This window comes from Eupeodes corollae, chromosome 3, assembly GCF_945859685.1.
Source record: "Eupeodes corollae chromosome 3, idEupCoro1.1, whole genome shotgun sequence".
In the NCBI taxonomy this organism is placed as follows: domain Eukaryota; kingdom Metazoa; phylum Arthropoda; class Insecta; order Diptera; family Syrphidae; genus Eupeodes; species Eupeodes corollae.
The window spans coordinates 130,013,021-130,035,539 of NC_079149.1; positions in this window are offsets into that span (position 1 = coordinate 130,013,021).

Here is a 22,519-nt window from a genome sequence, read left to right on the forward strand (position 1 = left end):
TTATTTTAACATTTGTAACTTTCTTCAAAATATAAACGTTATGAGAATAAATTTTGAGCTTGTAGCTGGTATTGCTTATAATATCTTACTCTGGCCTTCAATTCACTTTAAATGCTAATTTTAAGTACACTACGAGTCCTTTGCGTCGAAATTTAAAAAAAAGTAAAAGATTGTAAATTAGATAGTTTTTAATTGTTTCAAAAATATATAAAGATAGTACTTACTGTGGAATTAACATTCATACAACTCCTAAAGGAGTTTCTATGAATATTTCATTTTCCCTCAAATTGCTAACTTATTGGCTTAAAGCGAACTTAGAAAGCTTGAAAAAAAAAAAATAAAAACAAGAAGTTAAAAAATTAACTTTTTTTTCTGAAAAAGGCAAAATTCTATTAAAGTGCATTCAAATTGAGAAAACTTATGCGGTACTTAATAGTGCTTCAAATGGTTGAGGTGGTGGGGTCAAATACCCTTTTTCTTTCTTTATATATAAATAGATCCTTTGACTAGTGGTCCAATTGAATAAAAAACCAATAATAACAAAAGAGCATCTAAAAAATGTTCCTCTGTTTTATTTTTTGTTTCTGTTAAGTTTTGTTTTTAATTTTGTTTAAATAGAGCAAAAACATTGAGAACAAAAGAAGGAACTCAAACCCATATAAATAAATAAAAAAAATAAAATAATAAAAATAGAATAGCTACCTAAATGGGAAGAAGAATATACCTTGAGCATTTTTGCACAATGCACATTGAAAAAGTTATTCCGTGATGCTGCTGATGCTATTTTCTGCTCCTGACCGTGGTTAGAAAATGAAAATATCCTTTTTTTCTCTTTCTATATACAAATTTGTGTGCCTGATGGCTGATGACTGTGCATCCTTCGTAGTTTGTTCCTACTGTTTATTTGTTTTTTTTTTTTTTCGTCCTGAAATTGGTTCCAGAAGTTTTGCTTTCTCATTTGAAGAAATAAAAAACTATGGATAAAAAAGTAGGTTCGTTCTGTGTGATGTGGACTGGATTTTTTCTCTGTGTATGCGCGAAAATTGGGGGAAATTCTTTAGCTTTTAAAGATATGAAAATAAAATTAACAAACAAATAAAAAAATATAAAACAAATAAAAAAACTGGGTTCTTCTTGATGATTTTATTGAAAAAAAAGAAGGAAAAGAAATTGTTTTATTCTTTGACCCATAATCCCTAAATAAATATTTTTTTAAGCTTGAAGGTTTTTATTCTTTGACTTTTTTAAAGTTTTTTTTTCAATCATATTAAATTAATAGCAAATTATATCATAAAAGTGATTAAAAAAATGTGTTTTTTGAAATACTAGAATACGTATTAAAGCTCTTTGTTAATGTTAAATTTACATTTATTTTGAGTAAAATATAAGCAAACAAATATTTATGACTTAATGTGTAGTAAATATGTTTTTCAATATAAAGCTTATTGAAAATAAGTACCTAATTTAAAAGCCTCATGCAATGTCAAGTAACCATATAGTTTGTTTTAAAATACAGGGAAGCATCTAGTATGAGAAAAAAAAAAACCGAAGTGGTGGCATATTCGTAGCTGAATGGTTCGACTGGGAACGCATGAAACTTATCAAAAAGTGTTTCGCTCTTCTTAACCTTTTTGAGAAGAACAATTCCGTGTTTTTTAAAACACTCTACTAAGAGGCGAACAAACAATATAAACAGCTTTTAGTTCAAAAACCGAAACTTCATTTAAGTAGTGCAGCAACCAGTCTCTCATCACGTAAGGACTCAAAAACATTTGAGTCAAAGGTGGTTATCGGTTCACCAAACGTTTGAATATACTCTATTTTAGTGAAAATCCCGGAACTTGATGGGCCAATTGCAATGAAAGGGTTGTAATATACTTTGAAATTAATGAAAAATGATAAGTCTAAGGGGAATTGACGGTATTCTAATTGAATTGTACAAAAACTCATCAATAAATTTTTTGGTTCATATTAATTTATTCTTTAACAGCATTCTTGAGGAAGAATCTATTCTGAAATCATTTTTAAGAGCATGGATTTGCCCTATATTAAAAAAAAAAAGTGATCCCCAGTGCCCAGACAATTCGGGCATATCGATTTCACCGTGCCTTCGGTAAATATTCACCAATCTTCTATATTATAGGTTGACGAAATGGGTTGAAAAGAATCAACTACTTAGTATTTTCCAAGCTGGGTTTCGATCGGATCTATCAACAGTTGATCATATATTTGCACTCACTACTGTAGTCAAAATGTTTTTACAGAACAAAGAAAAACTTTTCGTTTTTTTTTCGATTTAAAAGCGGCCTTTGATAAGGTAAACAGGATTTCCTTAATTTATAAAATGTCTCCCCTAGACTAGGTTAACAGGATTTCCTTAATTTATAAAATGTCTCCCCTAGACTTATCAACAAAATTTCTCAACCTATATAAGCTTCTTATAACCGATACTTCTGCTACTGAATAAAGTGGAAGTAGAATGTCCAGTTTCTTCAACACAAGTGCTGGTGTTCCACAAGGTTGTGGATTAAGACAATTAATGTTTGCACTATATATTGATGACGTATCTAAAGATTTAGTTGCTGGTATTTAGGTTGGTGAAACATTTATAGAATTGCTCCTATACGCGGATGACATTGTAATTTTGGCTGCTAATTCCATAGCTTTGCAGTTACAAGCTCAAGCGTTTTTGTGATTTTTGGGATTTAAGTATAAATGTTGCAAAGTCGAAAATCATGGTTTTTGAAAATACTCATTGAAGAACAACTTCCCAAGAGAAATGGTTTTTGGAACGTGAACCAATAGAAATAGTAAATCAATGCAAATACTTAGGTTTCTAGACAACTCGTAGTCTTGATTTTCGCACACATGCAAAAGAAAATGCACTGCAGCCATAACGGCAATAAATCTTAGAGTATTTGATGCAAACATTAAAACATGCCCCTTCTATGCAAATCAAGTGTTCGGCTATCAAAACTTACAAATCTAACCCACTAATTTAAAAACAGTATAAATAATTGGCTATCTTTACATTTCACTAAAATAGGCTTGGACTTAAAAAAAAGTTATCAGTTGAATTTTTTTAAAAGATACAAAATTACCAACAGTGTTTTTTCAGAAAATGAAAATCCTTAGTTGAAAAAACAATTTTTACTTGAAAAAACAATTTAACATTTCTTGAAAATTTGTATTTTTATATAAACAAGTACAGATTTGATTTTTTTTAAAAACAATATTTTACATTAACAATAAAATTAAGCACATAATAAAAACATATTGAATTCAATATCTTAATTTATTCACAAGATTTCAGGAATCGAATACAATTTTTTATAAAAACATTCTGACCCATGGATTCTTATAAGTTTTTTTCTGAATAACAAAAACAATATATTCTATCAGATTGAATTCGACAATATTTTTAATTTAAAAATTTCAATTTTAAATTTTTACCAAGTTTTAGTAAGGTTGTATTAAGGTTTTTATTTATTTTTTGTAAAAAAAACTGTCGATTTGATTTTTCGCAAAATTTTAGCACATGTCAAAAACTTTATTTTTCGTTGCATACAATTATTTTGGAGATACAATCATTTTTGTTTATTAGATATTCGAGATGACAGTTGAAACGTCGTATCACGTTTTACGTTATTGAGATATTTTGGGTTAACAAAAAATTCACTTTTTTAAAAAATTGCTATAGTAAAAGAAAATAACAAAATTTATTTGATATCTTCATTGGTTTTTGAGATATGGACAAAAAAAGCTTCAAGACGTACGGGCGTCGGCTCTAAAGAATGTTCTTATTTGACAAATCGAACCAATTAAAATTACTTTCTATGGGAAGTTAATAAATTCAGAAAAATATTAAAATCCAAAAAAACAATTGTTTTGTAGATTTGATTTCAAGTTCAAAATGTACTTTTCCAAAATGTTCAAATTTTAAGGTTTTGATATCTTATATTTGATTAAAAAAAAAACTTTGTTTTGTTTTATATCATTTTTTGTAACTTCTCATAAATGAATTTGTAATCAGTACCATTATTTTGTTAAATGGAAATTGTACAATTTTAATGTCTCTAAACTCTAATTCAAAAATTGTAAGAGAGATTTCTGTGTGTGTTCGAGATACCTCTTTTCGACGGGCATATTTCAAACACCGCAGAGATCTCGAGTTCAAAATGTGTTTGTTCAAATAGTTAAATAAAAAGATTCACTTCAAATTAAAAAAAAAAATTAATAGGTTATGGAAAAACGTCTTTACACGTTTTACCAGATGAAACATTTTTCAATATGATTATATTAAGCAGTTTAAAAAGTACTGACAATAATCTTCTAGATGAAAAAGAAATTAAGCTGTTTTTCTTTCGTTTTAGTTAAGTATTTAAAAAGAGACTGGAAGGCCTTTAAATATTTTAAAAATGGCTTTTTTATTAGACAACATGTCATTTCAAGAACTTCAAAAACGTATGATTAAGAAGAAAAATTTAAAAGAAATTTAGCAGTGGTTTTTAAACAAAAATTAAAGTCGTGTAAAAAATACTGCTAGACTTACATATTTAAAATTTCATCTCAAAAATATAGGTTATTAAAGTTTTTGAAATGAAAGTAGGAAATAAATGTAATCAGTGCAATTTGTCAAATTTTAAATTTGGAATTTAAATCAGTTTTTTAAAGTTCGTACTTTACGTTTGAAGATCCGTTTTTGTTTCTATCTCCGTACGTTCGGTTTATCTCATCGTTATCCAAATCTTTAGAATCGGTGCCGGAAGAACATTTAAAAAAATTAAGTGGTTTTGACTATTGACATTTTTAAAAACAGTGAACAATGGAATTCAACCCGAATAGCTTTAGAATGAATGACACTAGCGACTTCAATTAAATTTCAAATTAAACTTTGTGAGGTGATACTAAATTCGTTTCAAAGTTTCAAACAATTTTACAAACATTTTTAGAAATTGCATTTCGACTAAAATACCACAGGAATAAAAACAGACATTCTGTTTTGTTGTTAATTTAGCTGTTTTTTTTTAGAAAAATTCAATTAAGAACTTTTTTTACAAAACACAAAATACCCACGAACACAAGATTTGATTTGCAACTCAAGTCACACGAACTTGCTAGGAGTCTGTTTAAAAAAACTACCTATACAAGATTTAAATCGGTTAATTAGTTCCTAAAAAATTATAAAAACAAAAATACGGTTCTATGCGTACCCTTTCGGAGCAATACAAAAATACATTTTTTAACTTAAAGAAGACAAGTTAAGAAAAAAAGTTAGAGACGATTTATTACTAATCAAAAAATTAAGACTCACATACAGAACTAATTTTAAGAAATAAGGTGTCAAAACAAAAAGAATTTTCAGTACACTATGCGAATTGTATTTTATTAACTTCCCATAGGAAGTTATTGTAATGGGTCCGATTTTTCAAATTAAAAATTTTGATATTTCTCGACGTTTCAAGGTCCCTTGAGTCGAAATAAAAGATTTTTAGAAAGATGTCTGTGCGTGTGTACGTACGTCCGTACCTTCGCGACCTTTTTTTTCTTCGTCCATACCACAAGAACCATAAGAGATATCGACTTCAAAAAAATTTTTTTATACTGATAATAAGGCAGAAAGATGCAAAAAGGGCTCTCAAGAAAATTGAGTGAGTGGTTTTTTTATCATAGCAGTTTAATAAAAGGATGAACATTTTGGTTAACCCTAAATATCTTACGAACCAAAAACGCTAGAGACTTGAATTAAATTGTTTATAATACATTGTAACGTAAATCATAAATGTATATTTTTTGAAAACAATCCATTTCACGTTTTTTTTTTTATAAATCAAAAAAACTGAAAAAGAAATTTGTCACCTCTAAAATTTTACGAGTAAAATATGATTTCATCTCCAAAACAATTTTGTGCAACGAAGAATAATGTTTTTGACATCTGATAAAATTTTGAGATATATCGACCGTTTTTTTAATAAAAAAATAAAAATCGAAAAAAAAACATTACTCAAAGTTGGTAAAAATTGAATATCGATTCAAATATCTTTTCAAAAACTTGAAATTTAATCTTCAAACTTATTTTATCTTATAGTAAATATTGTTTTCAACATTCTGAAAAACATTGAGAAATATCGAATTGACAGTTTAAAAAAAAAAACCTAAACTAAAATGTATAAAAGTTGGTAAATATTGATTTTCGACTCAATTATCTTTTCAAAAACTGTAGGAATTGGCTTTAAACTGCTTCTATCTTGCAAAAAATGTTGTTGTTAACATTCAATAAAAATTTTGAAACAAATCGAATTTATAGTTTTATACAAAAAATTAAGAAATATTGTTTTCATTATTCGATAAAATTTAAAAAAAAATCGAATTGACAGATTTTTTAACAAAAAATAAAACTCTAAAGAAAACAATACTTAAACTTGGTAAAAGTTTACTTTCGACTCAAATAGCTTTTCAAAAATTAAAAAAAATTGGCTTCAAACTTATTTTATTTCACATAAAATATTTTTTTCGATATTCAGTAATTTTTATAAGAAAATCCAACAGTCCGTAAAAATAAAATCTACAAAAAATAGTACGCAAATTTGGTAAAAATTGATACGAGTACATATAGACAAACTTTTAAGCAAGACCAATCGACAGACGGGATTTGAAGTTATCAGTGTCGATCGCATCCCAGCCTCTTTTTAAATATCAATTTATAATTTATTGAAAAAAACTAACTTTTTATTATAATAAAAATGTGAAATACTGGGAAAATATAATGTTAAGGGAAATGGTTTGTGTATTTGAATGAACTTATCGAATACACACCATTTTTTGTCGGTAAGCTAGTTTCATCCCAAGACACAACTCATCCTAGGACAACTCGTCACGGAAATGAAAAATACTTGTAAGCATACCGAAAACAATTGATTGTGTATTCAACAAGTTCGTTCAAAGCTTTTTTCTTTGGACAGCTTTTTTTTTAATTTCATATGAGAAGAACCAGGATGGAAAATAAATTATCTGAAAATAAGAAAGAGGCAGAGGCAGACATACGTGTATGTTTAAATTGTAAAACGATAGCTTATTTGTTGTGTAGTAAGGTAGGTGTCTAAAATGAATAAAGAATAGTTCATTGGCGTGTTCAGCTCTATGCAGATGAATAGATAAAGACATGTTTGTGATGACAATAAAGGAATGTTATTGGTAGGTAAGGTAGAAGGTACTTACTATAGACTAATCACATTCCTTCTTTTCAACAAGTTTTCAGCGCAAACAAGGAATTATTACGTTCAGTTTATTTTGTTCGTTAAAGTTTAAACAAAAAACAAGCACACGACCAGCTACAAGAAATTGCTATCCATGTGTTGTTTATAGTCAAGCTCTTGTGCGTCTTGGATTTTAGCTATGAAGTGACACGTAAGCAGTAGTTGTAGAGATTATACGTTATACCTACACAGGTATAATGTGTTTAGGTAGAACAAGTGATTCTAATACAAAATACATGTATACTCTTTTTGGTCAGTTTCCTTAACTTGTACTAAGTATTTATTCTTTTATTTAGGCGAAGGCAAGTAAGATATGTGTATAAAGAATAATATTTTAAGATCATACATGGAAAGGTACCAAGATAATGCTTCTTGATAGACCTTTTAAAAATTGTCAATCCGAGGCAGTGGCGCTACACGGCCATCGTTGGTATTTACAATAGTTGTAGTTATAAAAATATATAAAATATTGGAATGTAAATAAAATTTTGTTAAAATAATGCGCCCTTAAGATTCAAAATTTTACCTGAAAAATAAACTTGTCTTCAAAAATTTAAATGCCATTTTATAAATCAAAGAACCCTTGATTATCTCAAAAATCTTTAGAGCGGTATTGTTATAAATTTGTTTTTTACATATAAATTTTTCAAATTTGTTTAAAACTATTTATGGTATGCAGTTGTTAGTTTTTTTCGTAAAAATTTTGCCCTGTTTTTAAAATATAGAATTGTTAAATAAATCCAGACAATAAAAATGGCTCTTTTGATAATCAAATATTGCTAAGGCAATATAAGAGCTCGTTTAAAAGAAATAGGTTCATAAGTTGCTGAAAAATTAAAAAAAAAAAAAACGCTTCTATGAGCGGTACCTTTCCGGATCAATACAAAAATATTTATCTTTTACTAAAAGACGAAAAGTTAAAAAAAAAACTATTTTAGAGAAAATTAAAAAAATATATCGGTTTATCTTTGAGAAAATTCGAATTTTCGTTTTTTGACCAACAAATCTTACGTGGGCTTCTGTTGGCTTTGATCTTAAAAAAAAGTAAAGAAGCGCGAATCTGCTCAAAACCCTAATTTTCAAGTTTAAACTCAATTAACCAAGTGATTTAGGCTGTATGAGCGTTGATAGGCAGACAAGAAAGACGGAATCGTGGGACCCAGTATTTCAACTTCTCTACCATCGTAATATCATGTTTGATTAAAATCTCGAGTTCAAAATTTAGCACGAATGCAAAACTTTCTATTATATGTCGCAAGTAAAAATAAAGATATTGACTTTAAATTTTGTATCTCATACAAAATGTTGTTGAGCTTTAAGAAACAAGCATCCGGATACGGATGTGAAGTTATTAGTTAATTTTATTTTATTCATTTTATTTTTGTTAAGTTTTTTATATTTAATTTGTTTTTTTTTCGAAATTATGCAATTTTATTAAACGCTATTTTGTTAAATACTTTATTCTTTTTTTTTATTATGTTTTATTTTTTATTGCAGTCTTTCCAACAATATAAAATAACTTTTAATTGTAAACAGTTTGCAAGAGTTAAGTGGTAAGTATTCCATTTTTAACTGCAATTTATTTAATTAATTTAATGTTAAATTTCTTGAAAAGAATCACAATAAATATTATACATTTGTGGTTAATTTGAAAATGAAGATAAACTTCTGATACTTGAAAGTACTGAAAATGGCAGAATTGCTTGGAACCTTTGATTGGACACTGATTTCTAACATAAAGATGCCTTGGGCACTTTCAAACTGTAAAGATATCTTTTCTATCAAAATCGAACATCCTGGTTTTTATGCTTTTTTCGGATATAATTAAAAAGTTATTTCACAAATTTTAACTCAGCGAACGTATTTAAATTTTGTATCTGGGTAATTTTTTGCGAATAAATCTTAAAATAAATTCTCCAATGCCCATTAATATTTCAAGCGGAAAACATCTTAAGAAATCAAAATAAAAAATAATCCATTTGAAAATCTTTTACCAATTTTCAATTCCAACCAAAACCGAATTTAAAAAAAAAACTATTACCTTCTTCCTGAGGAGAAAACGTCCTTGTTCGTTTTCGTCGAAGTCTTACTCGTAGTGGTGTAGTCGTCGACGTCTTCGGCATAAAAGTTGGCGTGGCTCAAGAATATAAATCTTTAGCCACCAAAAATCTATTCAAGTGCCAAATGCCAAAGCAAACAATAAAAAAATTATTGTGCAAATAGCAAATATAGAATAAGAGAGAGACTCAACGAACAGCGAAAATAAAAAGGACACTCAAATAAATCTACTACTGCCACTATGAGTTGTACATGTATAGGTCTAGGCAGGTATATATCGCTTCATGCTATAAGAGAAAAAGGCTTCCTATATTTTGAATTTATTATAAAAACAAACTTAATATCTATACTTTTATATTACGGATATATATTTATGTACATATATTTTAGACACCCAAAACTATTTTCTTAAAGTGTGAATGTGAGTGAATGTTGGATTGTAAGGAAATCCAAATAAATTGTATGCGGGCCTCCGGGAGGTTTTATATACTTGGCTATACGGCCAATACCCGTTAGTTCAAAAATATACCTCCAAATAATAAAGAAATGAAAATAGAAGCTAGACACAACCACTCAAATGACACCCTGAGGACTAAGAAAATATCACAAACAAAACTCAACTCACCCAATATATTATAAATGGACCCTATCTTATCCTATATTTCTACCACCTACCCCTAAAGTGTAGTGGCTATGAGTTGAAGTTTTTGGTGTTGTTGTTTTTGTTATTGTATTTTACTTCTATATAGATGATTATTCTAACCGGACGGCATCACTTTGGCGCATAAATTCAACGTCTTAGGCAATATATAAATTTATAATTCGTTTCTTTCAACGCGAATTTCGCACCTTTCTCTTAAGGCTATACACAGCCTCAAGTTAATATTGTATACCTAAGTATACTGCCAGAGTGAGGAAAGTGGTAGTGGCAGTGCGCTGCTGAAATAATAACAAAACAATGAGATCCTTTAAGCTTTTGTAAAACAAAAACAAAGGTGAATTTGCCCAGCACCTCTAAGGCAATCAATTTTAACCACAAAAGAGTTCAAGATCTAAGCAATTTAGCTGATGTTAGGAATAAGTACCTAAAGCTGTATAAAGCTACCAAATTTTTCATTCTTCCACTTGTACATTCAATCATATTGAAGCTTTCCTAAAATTAAAGAATATTGAAATTTGCAACCATTTTTAAAGAAAAAAAACCTAAGAAATGCTTCCAATCGTCGAACTGTTACGCTTTTATTTTGGGGCACTTTTAACAATGAACTCGAACTGGAAGGATAGAAATCAGAAAAAGCTAGCAACAACCAAATAGATAAGTGAATAAGAGGCTTCGGAAAGTCGAGATTAAATTAAATGAGAAATAGTGTAGTAGACAATACAGAACCTTGAGGCATACAAGAATTAGTTTTGTGAAATTGAATTTATATCTTTTCTTTTCTCATTCATTCCATATTGTTTTTGCACAATGAAAAGGCTCTGGTTAAAGCTTTAAGATATTTTAGAGAATTCTCAACAAAAGGGTCTTCCATCAAGCACTACCTATCTAATTATTTATAGACATACACATAACAATTGCCAATTTAAATGCCCAGTTTTTATGAGTATTTAAAAAAATTAAGCTTAAATTAATATTTGTTAGGCAATACAGGAGCTTTTGAGGAATACAAATTATTTAGATAAGTTCATTAGTTCTTAAAAAAAATTAAAACCAAACAACGATTCTATGGGAGATACTCTTCAATACAAGCATATAATTTGAATAATTATTGAAACCAAGTTAAGAAATTAAAATTACGAAACAAATTCATTAAAATCCATCACATTTTTATTGAAAAAATTCTTATTTTCGATTTATCATTATTTTTCGTTAAAAAAACGGCTTACACGAACCTGCTTATACACTTAATTTCCAAGTTTAAACTCAATCAACCTAACGATTTAAGCTTTTGGGCTAAGAAAAGACAGATGGACGGAATTGCCGGATCCACCTTTTTTACTTTTCCACTGTTGACATGTCATGTTTGATTGAAATCCCAATCAGCCGTAACAGCTCAGTAAACTATTTGTTACAGAAAATTACGATTAAGAAAATGCAAAATAGAGTAGTAGACACTGTGGAACCTTGAGGGATACCACTATTGGTTTTGTAAAAAGTCCCTTTCTATATGGTTGTTCTTTTAGCGTTTCTTATCTCGTTCACATTTTCGTCCACTCACACGTGCAGAATTTACGATACGTCGTGACTTGTCATTGTCTTTTTAATACTCCCTGTCTTTTGTGTCTCTATACATTTTTTAAGATAAGCAAAAGTTGCTAATAATAGATCTTTGGAATTTTTCATAATGGTCTAGCTTAAATGTTTGAACAAGGAACGATGAAGCAACAAAATTCAAAGCAAGTGCTTTTTTGAGATGCATTTCACGCTGTAGCTTTCTGTCCATTTTGACAATGTTGATATTTTGACTTATTCATGAATTCAGAAATAGGCCTTATAACTCAAGATTTTGTCGCACACAAATATTAGTCAATGGGCTATTGATCCAACTTAAGAACTTATTCAGGGAACAAAGCTCGTAATGATAAAAATGAGAAACACTTAAGCTATATTAGTCCAGAAAAAAAAACGGTCGGAATAAATGGTATTACATTTGACAGACTGAGCTTCAAAAACCCGGCCGTTATCAACTGTCAGACCTCAATTTTTTTTAACGGGAGGAAATTTTCTAAGGACAGTCTTGGCAGTGTTCGACACCAAGTAGTGTGGGACTCTTAACCACTAAAACCAACCCTCTTCATCAGGACCAATCTTGAAGTATCGGCTTCAGATTTTTCTTTTTTAACTTTGTACAATCACTTTGGGGAAAGTTTAAAATTTTAACACTTTCCCATATTTTTTTAGGCCATAAGCACATGAGGCTTGGTTCTTCTTAATCTACGAACATGGTTTCTTATATTCAAGACGGACTCCATTTCAGAATTAGTATGACTTTGCAGTCTCTGGTTGTGCGATACAGCTTATTTTTTAACAACTTCTGTAACCATTTCGGTATTTCTTATTTACCAAGGTGAATTCACTATTCCACGAAGGACTTTGTTTTGGAATTTTTGAATGATTTCGGTATTTTTTTTCTTTGTACAGCACCATAATAGGATTTCATAGGTGCAAATAGGCTTTAGTACTTGATTATACAGCATTGTTTTGTTTTGGATTGATAAATCAGAGTTGTTACCAAGTAACCAGAACTTTTTTCTATGTTTCATGTTTAGTTCTTCTATTTTCTTTTTGATGTGCTCTTTCCACTTTAGCCTTGCATCCAAAGTCATTCCAAGATATTTGGCCGTATTGGCGTAAGGTCACATATCTTGATTATTGGAATATTGTTTATCTTTTTATTTGTAAAGTTTATATGTGAAGATTTTGTTTCATTGAGTTTGATACGCCATTTTTCGGTCCAAGCTCTCAATGTGTCGACGGCATTTTGTAGTTTTACTGCTGTATTAGAGACACATTTGTCGGGTACCAGTATTGCGGTTTCATCTGCAAAAGTAGCCATTATAGTGTGATTACCAACTGGAATATCCCTTGTGTATAGTAAATACAGGGTAGGACCTAGGACACTTCCTTGTGGTACACCGGATTCTATTTTCTTCAACTCCGAGTATTCTTGATCGTACCTTACTCTAAGCAATCGGATTGAAAGGATTAACCTTCTTTCTTCTTTGATTTTGCTTAGTCTCTTCAGAAGCAGTTTTTCAAAAACATTTGCCATAATTGGTATAAGCGATATTGGTTTGTTAGCCGTCACTTCTGTAGGTGGTTTACCTTGCTTTGGCATGACAATTACTTCAGCAATTTTCCAATGATGCGGGACATACCAGTGCTTAAGGCCTGCATTTATTATATATTGGAGTTTTATGAAGGCTTTCAATGGCATTTCTTTCATAACCTAAGCAGTAATTAGATCGTAACCTAGTGATTTTTTATTTTATAGTTGATATAAACACATACTTTTTATTTCCTAAAGTCTTACAATTGGTATTTCACTTTCATCTATCTTATCAACTAACTGTAAGCTAATTTCAGCCGCGTTTGATGAGTTTGACTTAAAAACATTCGCAAGTTGTTCAGCGAAAAGGTTAGCTTTTTCTTTCGGGTTACCGGTCCATTTCCCATCTTGAGATTTCAAGGTCGAATTTTGTAATTGCGGTTTTTTCAGGCGCTTGGACCTCAAATGCCCCTAAAAAGGACCCTTTATTTTTTTAAGTTCATTCTTATATCCAAATCATATCAAAGCCTTAACCATTATCTTGTTGGTGAATTTCTTCTTCTTGTTTTTTTTTTCCTATCTTAAAGTGTATACAAAACTTGTTTCAAGCTTGGTTAGGTAATATCTTGCTGTGCGACGGATGTCCCCAGGGCGAAAAAGGATTTATCTCTAATTTCTATTTTGCGCCATCTCATCATTGTCTTCGCTGTACTTATACCAACTTTCTTTGCCAATGACTCTGCATCATAGACATCTACATCTACATCCACATTAACATCAGAGTAGAAGTTTCTTTGTGGCCTGACTATGGCTTGGCCAAGCCATCATCATCAGTATAATCATCATCATCATCATCATCATCACTATAAGAGTGAACTACTACTATAGAAGGAGTAGAATAGTAGCCGTGTCACCCCAAGGCTCCCAAGAGATATCGCGCTCACCGCTCCAGCTAACCATCTTCAGGATTACCAACAACAGAGCAATTATTTTTACGTGAAAGAGGTTTTTCTGGCTAAAAAGAAGTGTGATGAGCGCGCAAAGCAAAGGGTAATGAAAATAAAACAAAAATACAAATAAAAACAAAAGCAAAAGCAAAAGAAACAAAGCAAAAAAACAACAAAACAAAAAAGCAAGCTCGTCCTTAAGGATAAGGCGCGCAAGAAAATATAATAGAAAATGATTAACTCCACTGATTGATTGTTTTAAGAAAATATTTTTCTCCCTTGTTTGTTTGTGGAGGAGAGAAAGAGGGTGGAAATTCTTAAGGAAGACAAAAATTGTACCAACAAGGATATGAAACGCAACGCAAGTAAATGAAGGAGGCAGGTGATATAGGTATGGATTTGTATATCATGAAAATTTCATTGGAAAAGCTATGGAAACCATATTTTACCTCGCTTTACGAATATTGATTACTTGTACAACTTGAAATTGTTTGTTGTGCCGGCCCAAAGGTGGCGACAGGAGCGGCATCGGGAAGGTGGTGCTATATATGCGAGGATTCCTTACCTTTTGCACCTGTCAGTGTGACTGTCGAAAAGAAAGAGAGCTAGAGCCCAGGAGTATGACTTGGCTTTGTTTGGTTATTTAACTTGGCTTGGCTTGGCCATGAAAAGGTTCCTGATGGGGGGGGAAGAGGGTGGTGTAAGGATAAAAGAAAACAAATCGAACACCCACCTCAATCTGACACCCGACAATTTTCTCAATTTTCTTCAAGAGTTGAAGTTTTTTTTTATTCATACCAATTTGCTACCGCCACACACCAGTAACGTCGTCATCGTTTGGGGAGCCGGAGTGGACTCCTTCAAATAGCAATTATTGATCCAGGATTACAGGTTAGTTATATATTCTCAAGAAATATTCCTTTGGAGTGTTTTGGGGCAATTAATTTAAATGTTGCCTCTGTCGGGCTAATTTACTTGAATTCAGGTGAATTTATACGAAAAATAGGGTTGGAGGCGCATATCCTTCTTATTCCTCGTTTTTTTTTCTTTCTTTTTCTTCTTCTTCTTTTCCTTATTATTGTTATTTCGTTGGCTGGTTTTTGGTCTTGTATACGTATAACTATGCTTATACACTCTTGTTTCAGACAAAACTAAATGAATTTTCCTAAAAGGTCGCTGCTGGTGTGTTTTTGTGTTTGTAGTGTATGGCTCACTATATCCCATCACCGCCCCTACCTCCCCCCTCCTCCCACTCTCGCACTATTTGGTCTTCTAACGGTTTTTCGTATATAATGTGGTCGATTTGACAATGTCGGAAGTAAATTGCTTGATTTTGGTTTTTGTGCTCGCGAATTGGCCACGTTCCGTTCGTTATATTTTAGGGGCTTGTGACTTAATAGAGTCATTTGTTTGCATTTTATTGGTAATTTATTTGGTCACCTTGGAATGGCTTTATATAGAAATCACTTTGTGAGAGAAAAGCAAAGCAATAAAAGGCTTTTGCATGATGGCCCTAACAAAAACTCCACACCATCTATATATACTCAGCCCTGAGAATAACTCCATAACTATGTTTAGAGGAAGACAGACTTAAAGAGAGAGAGAGTGAGAGTGAAAGTTCAAAAAATAATTTTAGTCGAGCTGATTGAAGACTATGGCACTATATGCCTCATAGAATGAAAAAGGCATTAAGTATTCCTATAGAAGAAAAAAAACGTCAAATGTCTAATGTGAGAACATTTTAATTAATTGCGGCAAGGGTCCCAAGAGCTTATTTGTTTTGAGACTTTTTGATTAGGACATATTTTATCAACGGTATAATGGGCACAGGGACGCGGACGGCCAGCATACCACACTTTACCCATTTACTGGAGTTTTGGTTAGTGTAACATTTTGTTGACATAGTTTTTTTTTGTTGTATTAAGAAGGGAAATTATGTCATAAAAATATAGAAAGGTTATTTGAGCTATACGAAGGCAAAAAAAGGTAAATGGATATCGGTTATTTAATTGGAGAAGGCATCGATTGATGGAATTTAAATTTTTCTTTATAAATGTCAGATTTTGATAAAATCTTTTATTTTAAATAATCGGCCATAGGAACTGCTCAACTTTGACAATTGATAGCGGCCATGTTGATATCTGTCAAATCAGCTGTCAATTGTTTACTCTGTTTTGAAAATGGAAATAAAGCGGGAAAGGTGTTCAAAAAGCAGATGATAAAATTGTTTTAATAAAATGTGAAACATTCCGAGCTTTTCCCATTTTAGGGTAGCGATAATTTGAGTTCCTTTATTCAGTCAACCAGGCGTGAGTGGAGGAAACACAAGATATGTCAAAAACATTGTCGCTTTTTGAAAGATTATACAAAAGAATCAAAAGCGTCTTAAGAATGACTTTTCAAGAACACAACTTTACAAAATAGTAAATGTCTTTCTCATAATTTGGGCCTCAGTTTCTTCCAAATTGAACTTAGTTGAAGGGAAGCAACTTCGAGTTTATGTTTAATGAATTGGTTTCGAAACTACTGTAAACTGACTACAAACAATCGAAATAAGATGCAAAAAGTATTAAGTCGATTCTGAAGAATTGACGAATGCTATCGGTGCTCAAGGATTCTTTTAAAAATGAATTAGGACATCAGCCAAAAGAGAGCTCCAGATCGATTAGTGTGAATTGCAGGAGTGGTTTCACTTGGATAAGAAAAAGCAAAGCACTGAAGTTTCGAAAAACTACAGAGGAATCTCATTTTGAAATCGTCATATAAGATATTTGAAACGATTCTGCTTAGCAGTCGCTTAAATGAAAAAATACATTCAAAGAATCTGCGCATTAAGTTCCTGGATGGCTTAAAACTGGGGTACTCCACGCTCGATCACATTTTTGTATTTCGCATGGTTGATAAATCGTTTCTTTCAAGAAATAAGAAACTATCTGCATTTTCCGTTGATTTGAATCCGCTTTTTACACCGTGCATCGCAAAGCCCTATTTTAAAAACATTTCTAGATAAAAATGTCGTGGTGAAATGAGTGATTCCAAACAAAATCCGGAGTAAGGGCTGAGCACTACCAACAGGTCGAAGCATTACCAACAGGAATCAAGTATGCAAGCCTAAACATTAAGAATCTTCTTTTTGCTGACGACATTGTTCTGCTCGCGTATACTCTGCAGTAATGAAAGTGTGGCGCTATAGTCCTGTTTGAACTAGGGCCTCCTCCAACAAACTTCTCCATCCCGCTGGGTCCCTAGCTAGATGTCTCCAGTTTCTCGCTCCAAGTTGGGTGAGGTCACCTTCCACTTGTACGCGCCACCTAATCTGCGGTCTCTCTCTACTGCGCTGTCCTGTGGGTGTGGATTCGAAGACTTTCCAGGCTGGAGCATTGGTTTCCATGCGCTCTACGTAACCCAGCCATCTAAGTCGTTGGACTTTTACCCTCCTGGCTAAGTCTACGTCGCTGTACAGCCCGTACAGATCGTCGTTCCATCTTCTCCTCCACTCCCCTTCGATGCATACGGGACCGTAGATCACACGAAGAACTATTCTCTCGAACCGACCTAAGGTGCTTTCTTCCGCTTTTGTCATAGTCCATGCTTCTTCACGGTATAGCAGGACGGGGATGATAAGGGTCTTAGATAGCAACACTTTGGTCCCTCAAAAGAGGACTTTCCCACTCAATTGCTTTCCTAGGCCAAAGAAACAGCGGTTAGCAAGAGTTATTCTGGGTTTGATCTCAGCGCTGGTGTTGTTTTCTGCATTTACAGCGGAGCCTAGGTAGACGAAGTCCTTGACTACCTCAAAGTTACGTCTGTCGATGGTGACGTTTTGACCAAGACGTGCGTCGGTGTTGTATGTCCTCTCTTGACTACAGCATGTACTTTGTTTTGGCCTCATTAACCGTTTAACCCATTTTTTCCGCCTCTGTCTCTATACTCACAAAAGCCCCATTGACATCACGCTGAGTTCTTCCGATTATGTCAATGTCATCAGCATATGCTTGTAATTGGACAGACTTTTAAAAGATAGTACCTCAAGTGATGACGTGTGAACCCTGCACTGTTCTTTCAAGCACGATGTTAAAAAAATCACATGACAGCACATCACGTTGTCTAAAACCTTTTTTGACATCGAAAGGTTCTGTTAAGTTGTTTCCAACCTTAATGGAGCAGCGTGAATTCTTAATTGTCATCCTGCACAAACAGACGAGTTTGGCAGGGATGCCAAAACTAGACATGGCTCTATATAGCTCGTCCCTGTAGATGCTGTCATATGCGGCCTTGAAATCGATATTTGGTGTTCTTGGGTTTTTTCCAGGATCTGCCGTAATATGAATATTTGATCAACTGTGGACTTTCCTGGTCTAAAACCACACTGATAAGGACCTATCAGGTTGTTGAAGATGGGCTTTAGACGTGCACATATTACGGCAAGGAAGATTTTATAATCGATGTTAAGTAGACTGAATCCTCTATAGTCGGTGCAGTTTAGAGGGTCTCCTTTTTTCAGGATTGGGCAAACAATACTGAGGTTCCATTAATAAGGCATGCTTTCTTCCGACCATATCTTACATATAAATTGGTGCATGCTCCTAACCAACTTATCTGCAGCTGCTTTAAAGAGCTCGGTATTCAAGCCATCCGCTCCAGCGGCTTTATTAGGCTTCAGCTTAGATATGTCAATCTTTACTTCTTCTAAGTCGAGAGGACGGAATTGTTGGCTTTTGTCATCTATGTTAAATGGATCATCCTGCCTGACAGCGGAATTCAGTTCGTCGTCGCCGTTATACAGTCTGCAGAAGTGGTCCTTTCATATCCTCAGCATTGACTGCGGTTCGACTATGATGCTTCCACTTTCGTCTTTGCAGCCTTCGGTTCTAGGTTTATGTACCTGTGAATTTTTTTTCACCTGCTCATAAAACTTTCGAACTTAATTTCTGCTTTTAAACCTCTCAAAATCTTCGACCACACGCTTCTCATGCAATCTCCTTTTCCTTTTGAGAAGTCGGCGTTCCTCTCGCTTTTTCAGCTCATAGAGCTCATAAGCAGCTCTCGTCCTTTTATGCAGCGCCGCTTTGCGTGCCTGTTGTTTGGCTGCATTTGCCTGCCGACATTCCTCATCAAACCAGGGGTTCCTTGTTGGTGGCTTTTTGAAACCCAGCACATCAGAGGCGGCTTCTCTGATTGCATCTTCTGAATGTTGCCACTGGTTTTCGATACATTATGTTGGCGGCAGAGAACTTCGAGAGGGGTTTCTTGTAACTCGGTTGAAAAAGGATTTGGCGATCTCTTGCGATTGTAGCCGGTCAACGTTGTTCCTTCTCCCAGCAACTCCTTGTTTTGCCTTGGGTCTGAAAACCCGAAGTGCTACCTTGGCTGCAAGAGGTAGTGGTCCGAGTCGATGTAGCTCCTCAGAAAGTTCAGTCATCCATGATGCTGGAAGCGTATCTGGCGTCGATCGTAATATGGTCAATCTGGTTGACGGTAGATTGATCTGGAGAACTCCAAGTTCCTTTGTGTGTGGAAAACTCTTGGCATTAAAATCGCCCAGGACAATATTAATATCGTAGCTAGGACACTGCTCATATGTTTTGTCCAAGAGCTCGAAGAATATATCTTTGGTGTTGTCGTCTTTCTCTTCAGTGGGGGCGTGCGCGCATATCAGGTTAATGATGCCGAATTAAGATTTGATGCGTTTGGTCATGAGGCGCTCATTGATACACCTATAGCTCAAGACTGTTGGTTTTCGTGGTAGCATTCACCATAGTTAATATTGCAGTTTTTCATCCTCTTTTTGCCCGGCGCATCCCATCGTATTTCCTGGATGGTGGTGATGTCTGCTTTATAGCGGTCTGGGGACCCCAACGCCACAACCCCCAACCTGGAGGGCCAGATCCCAAGTATAACTCCAAAAATCTAGAGCCGGATAAAACCGCTCCTTATCGGCCTGGGCTCCGAATAAATCGAAGAAGCCCTATAAGGTGTTCACTAAGTAGTTCAACCTTACTGGAACTGTAGACGCCACCCGATGTTCACCACGGGGAGGTGAGAGTAGAAGTTGATAGATAACTGACTTTAAATATACACAAACACTTTATTTCGTTTAAATATAAAGATAGATAGCTCTGAACGAAAGACCTTTCATAAAAAACTTTATGAAAAACATTCCTTTTATTAGAGGTACTTGCTGTCAGAGAGTAAGGTTATTATGTTTGTATAGAACCGCTAATCCAAGGACAATTTAAAAGTCCTTGGAAATAGTCTGTCGAAACTTAACTATGTGCAACTTCAAAAATCCCTGACTACAGGGGAAGGTTAAATTTGAGTAAAGCCTACCAATTCTTTTGAATATTATATTAAATACTTAAAATTAAAAAAAAGACAAAAAGTTTATTACTCTGAAGGACACTGCTCGCTGAGATGGTAGGCTTTATATATCTGCCATCATCAGAACAGCAGTATTTTTGTTTAACCTTTTTTGTTCACCTCAACTACAAGGTACTTATAGCCATCATCTACCTTTATTCACACTCTCCTTTTTGGCAGGATACTTTTTTTGTTTGCAGTCGCCACGCCGCGCAGCGCCGCCACCGCCTCCAGTACAAAAGTTTATACAATTTTGAAAGGAGGTTCAAAACATAATTAAGGGCATTCTATTAAAACATTTTAAAAGCCAAAATGAAAATTGTGAATGTCATCCTCTTGTTCTAATTTCTATGCCTAGATTATGTACACAAGTATAGGTAGGTATTTTTATATATAGGTTAGGTAAGGTATCTACGGGTGAACGCTCAAGCATGTCCGTGAACTTTGCAAATGCAAAACTAGATTAAAGGATTTCTACATCCAATTTAACCCTGTGCCCCTCTGTGTGTCTCTCTGTTCGTGGGGAGGATCTCACATCAGGCTCGCTCTTTCACTTTGTCACTTACCTTGGTTTTTCTGCCTGGCCCGCCAGGACAACCATGGTTATAATTTTTATTTATATAAGGACATACATACCTGCACAGAACATTTGTATATATAACTGTATTATTTTCTTTTTATTTTGTATAAATTCTCCAAGGATATAATGGAATGGTATCTGTGTGGGTATTTTTATTTTGTTGTGTTTTATTTTTATATAAAATTTGTATTCAAAATGTGAAACATTTTTTGGGTCCGCTGCGGATTGGTACGGAACCATCATAGTGATGGTTGTTTGGCTTTGAGCGCACGTTAAAATATTTTCTTCATTTTACGCCTTTCATATATACTTCGCGGCGTTCTTTTGGTGGCTCGGCGGCGTGGAGCGGCGCGCGTGTTGTGTTTAAAGTTTTATCTGTTTTATTCTGAGGAATGCCAATGGGGACCAAGGCTAAGGCGAAATCTCTGGTATTCCATACCTATGCTTATTGTAGAATCCTGGGGTAAATTAGAGGTGAGTGAAATATAAAAATGAAGCTTTCCATTTAACTTTGCATTGCTGTGTGACGAGACGGGAGGCGGGGGGAGGGGTATGATATAACGATGGTGAAGGAGTTTATATAGAGACATAAATAGTTTTTGTCTCAAGTATGCCAATGCGCTAATTATGATACAACAACAACGTACAAAAAAGAAAAGGACTTAACGAGGTTTAGTCTTATGGGATGTGTATTTGTTTTTGGACCACGTGTTAGGTGTTATAAGGATTCTTTTGCAATCTAGGACCTTGTGCGATTTAAGCTTTATAGTTTCTTAGAACTTGAAGAAGACTTTTCATTTAAAAAATGGAAAATAAATAGATTGTAATGATTTGGTGGAAATGAAGAGATTTTTCACCTCAAGGACGCTAAAAGCAATGTTAAACAATTGTTTTTGTGAAAATGAATAATTTACGCAGATTTCATATAATTCAATGTTTATTTCTTTAATTCTTATAAATGAAAACCAATTAATGAAGAAAATTAATGTCCAGGATGAATGTGGCCGAAGATGAGGCGAGAAAAAGAAAGTGACAGATGGCAGCTGCGGAAAAGACATGACATCTGTTAGACGCGACAGTTTCCTCCACATATCTTTGGACTTTGACTTGGTTCTCCTTTTTTGTTATATACATTTCGACGGTCTATTATTGCTAAGGCTGGATGTAAACTGAAACGAACTCTTTCTTTTCTTGACATGACTCGACTGAGTCGAGAATCGAAGCAGGCTCAGCTTCGTCAGCTGCAGTAGATGTTAAGCGAGTTGGCGATAAGCGAGCTGGCGATGTAAGATCTATGGTAGGTAGTGATGGTGGATTCGCCTCGATATTACTGAATCCTCTACCGTCTTTGGTGATGACGAAAATGATGCCTCATAAGATGGATTGTCTTCAGCTTTTTTGATTGTGATGGTTGTGAAGCACCTATAGGTTAGAATAAGAGATAGCATTAGTTAACCTTAATTCTTTAGTCCCCTGATCTTTCGAAGTAGGGTGATCATTTTCGGGGGCTTCTCTTTGGCGAATTTGGTTTTGGTGGCTACGCCATAT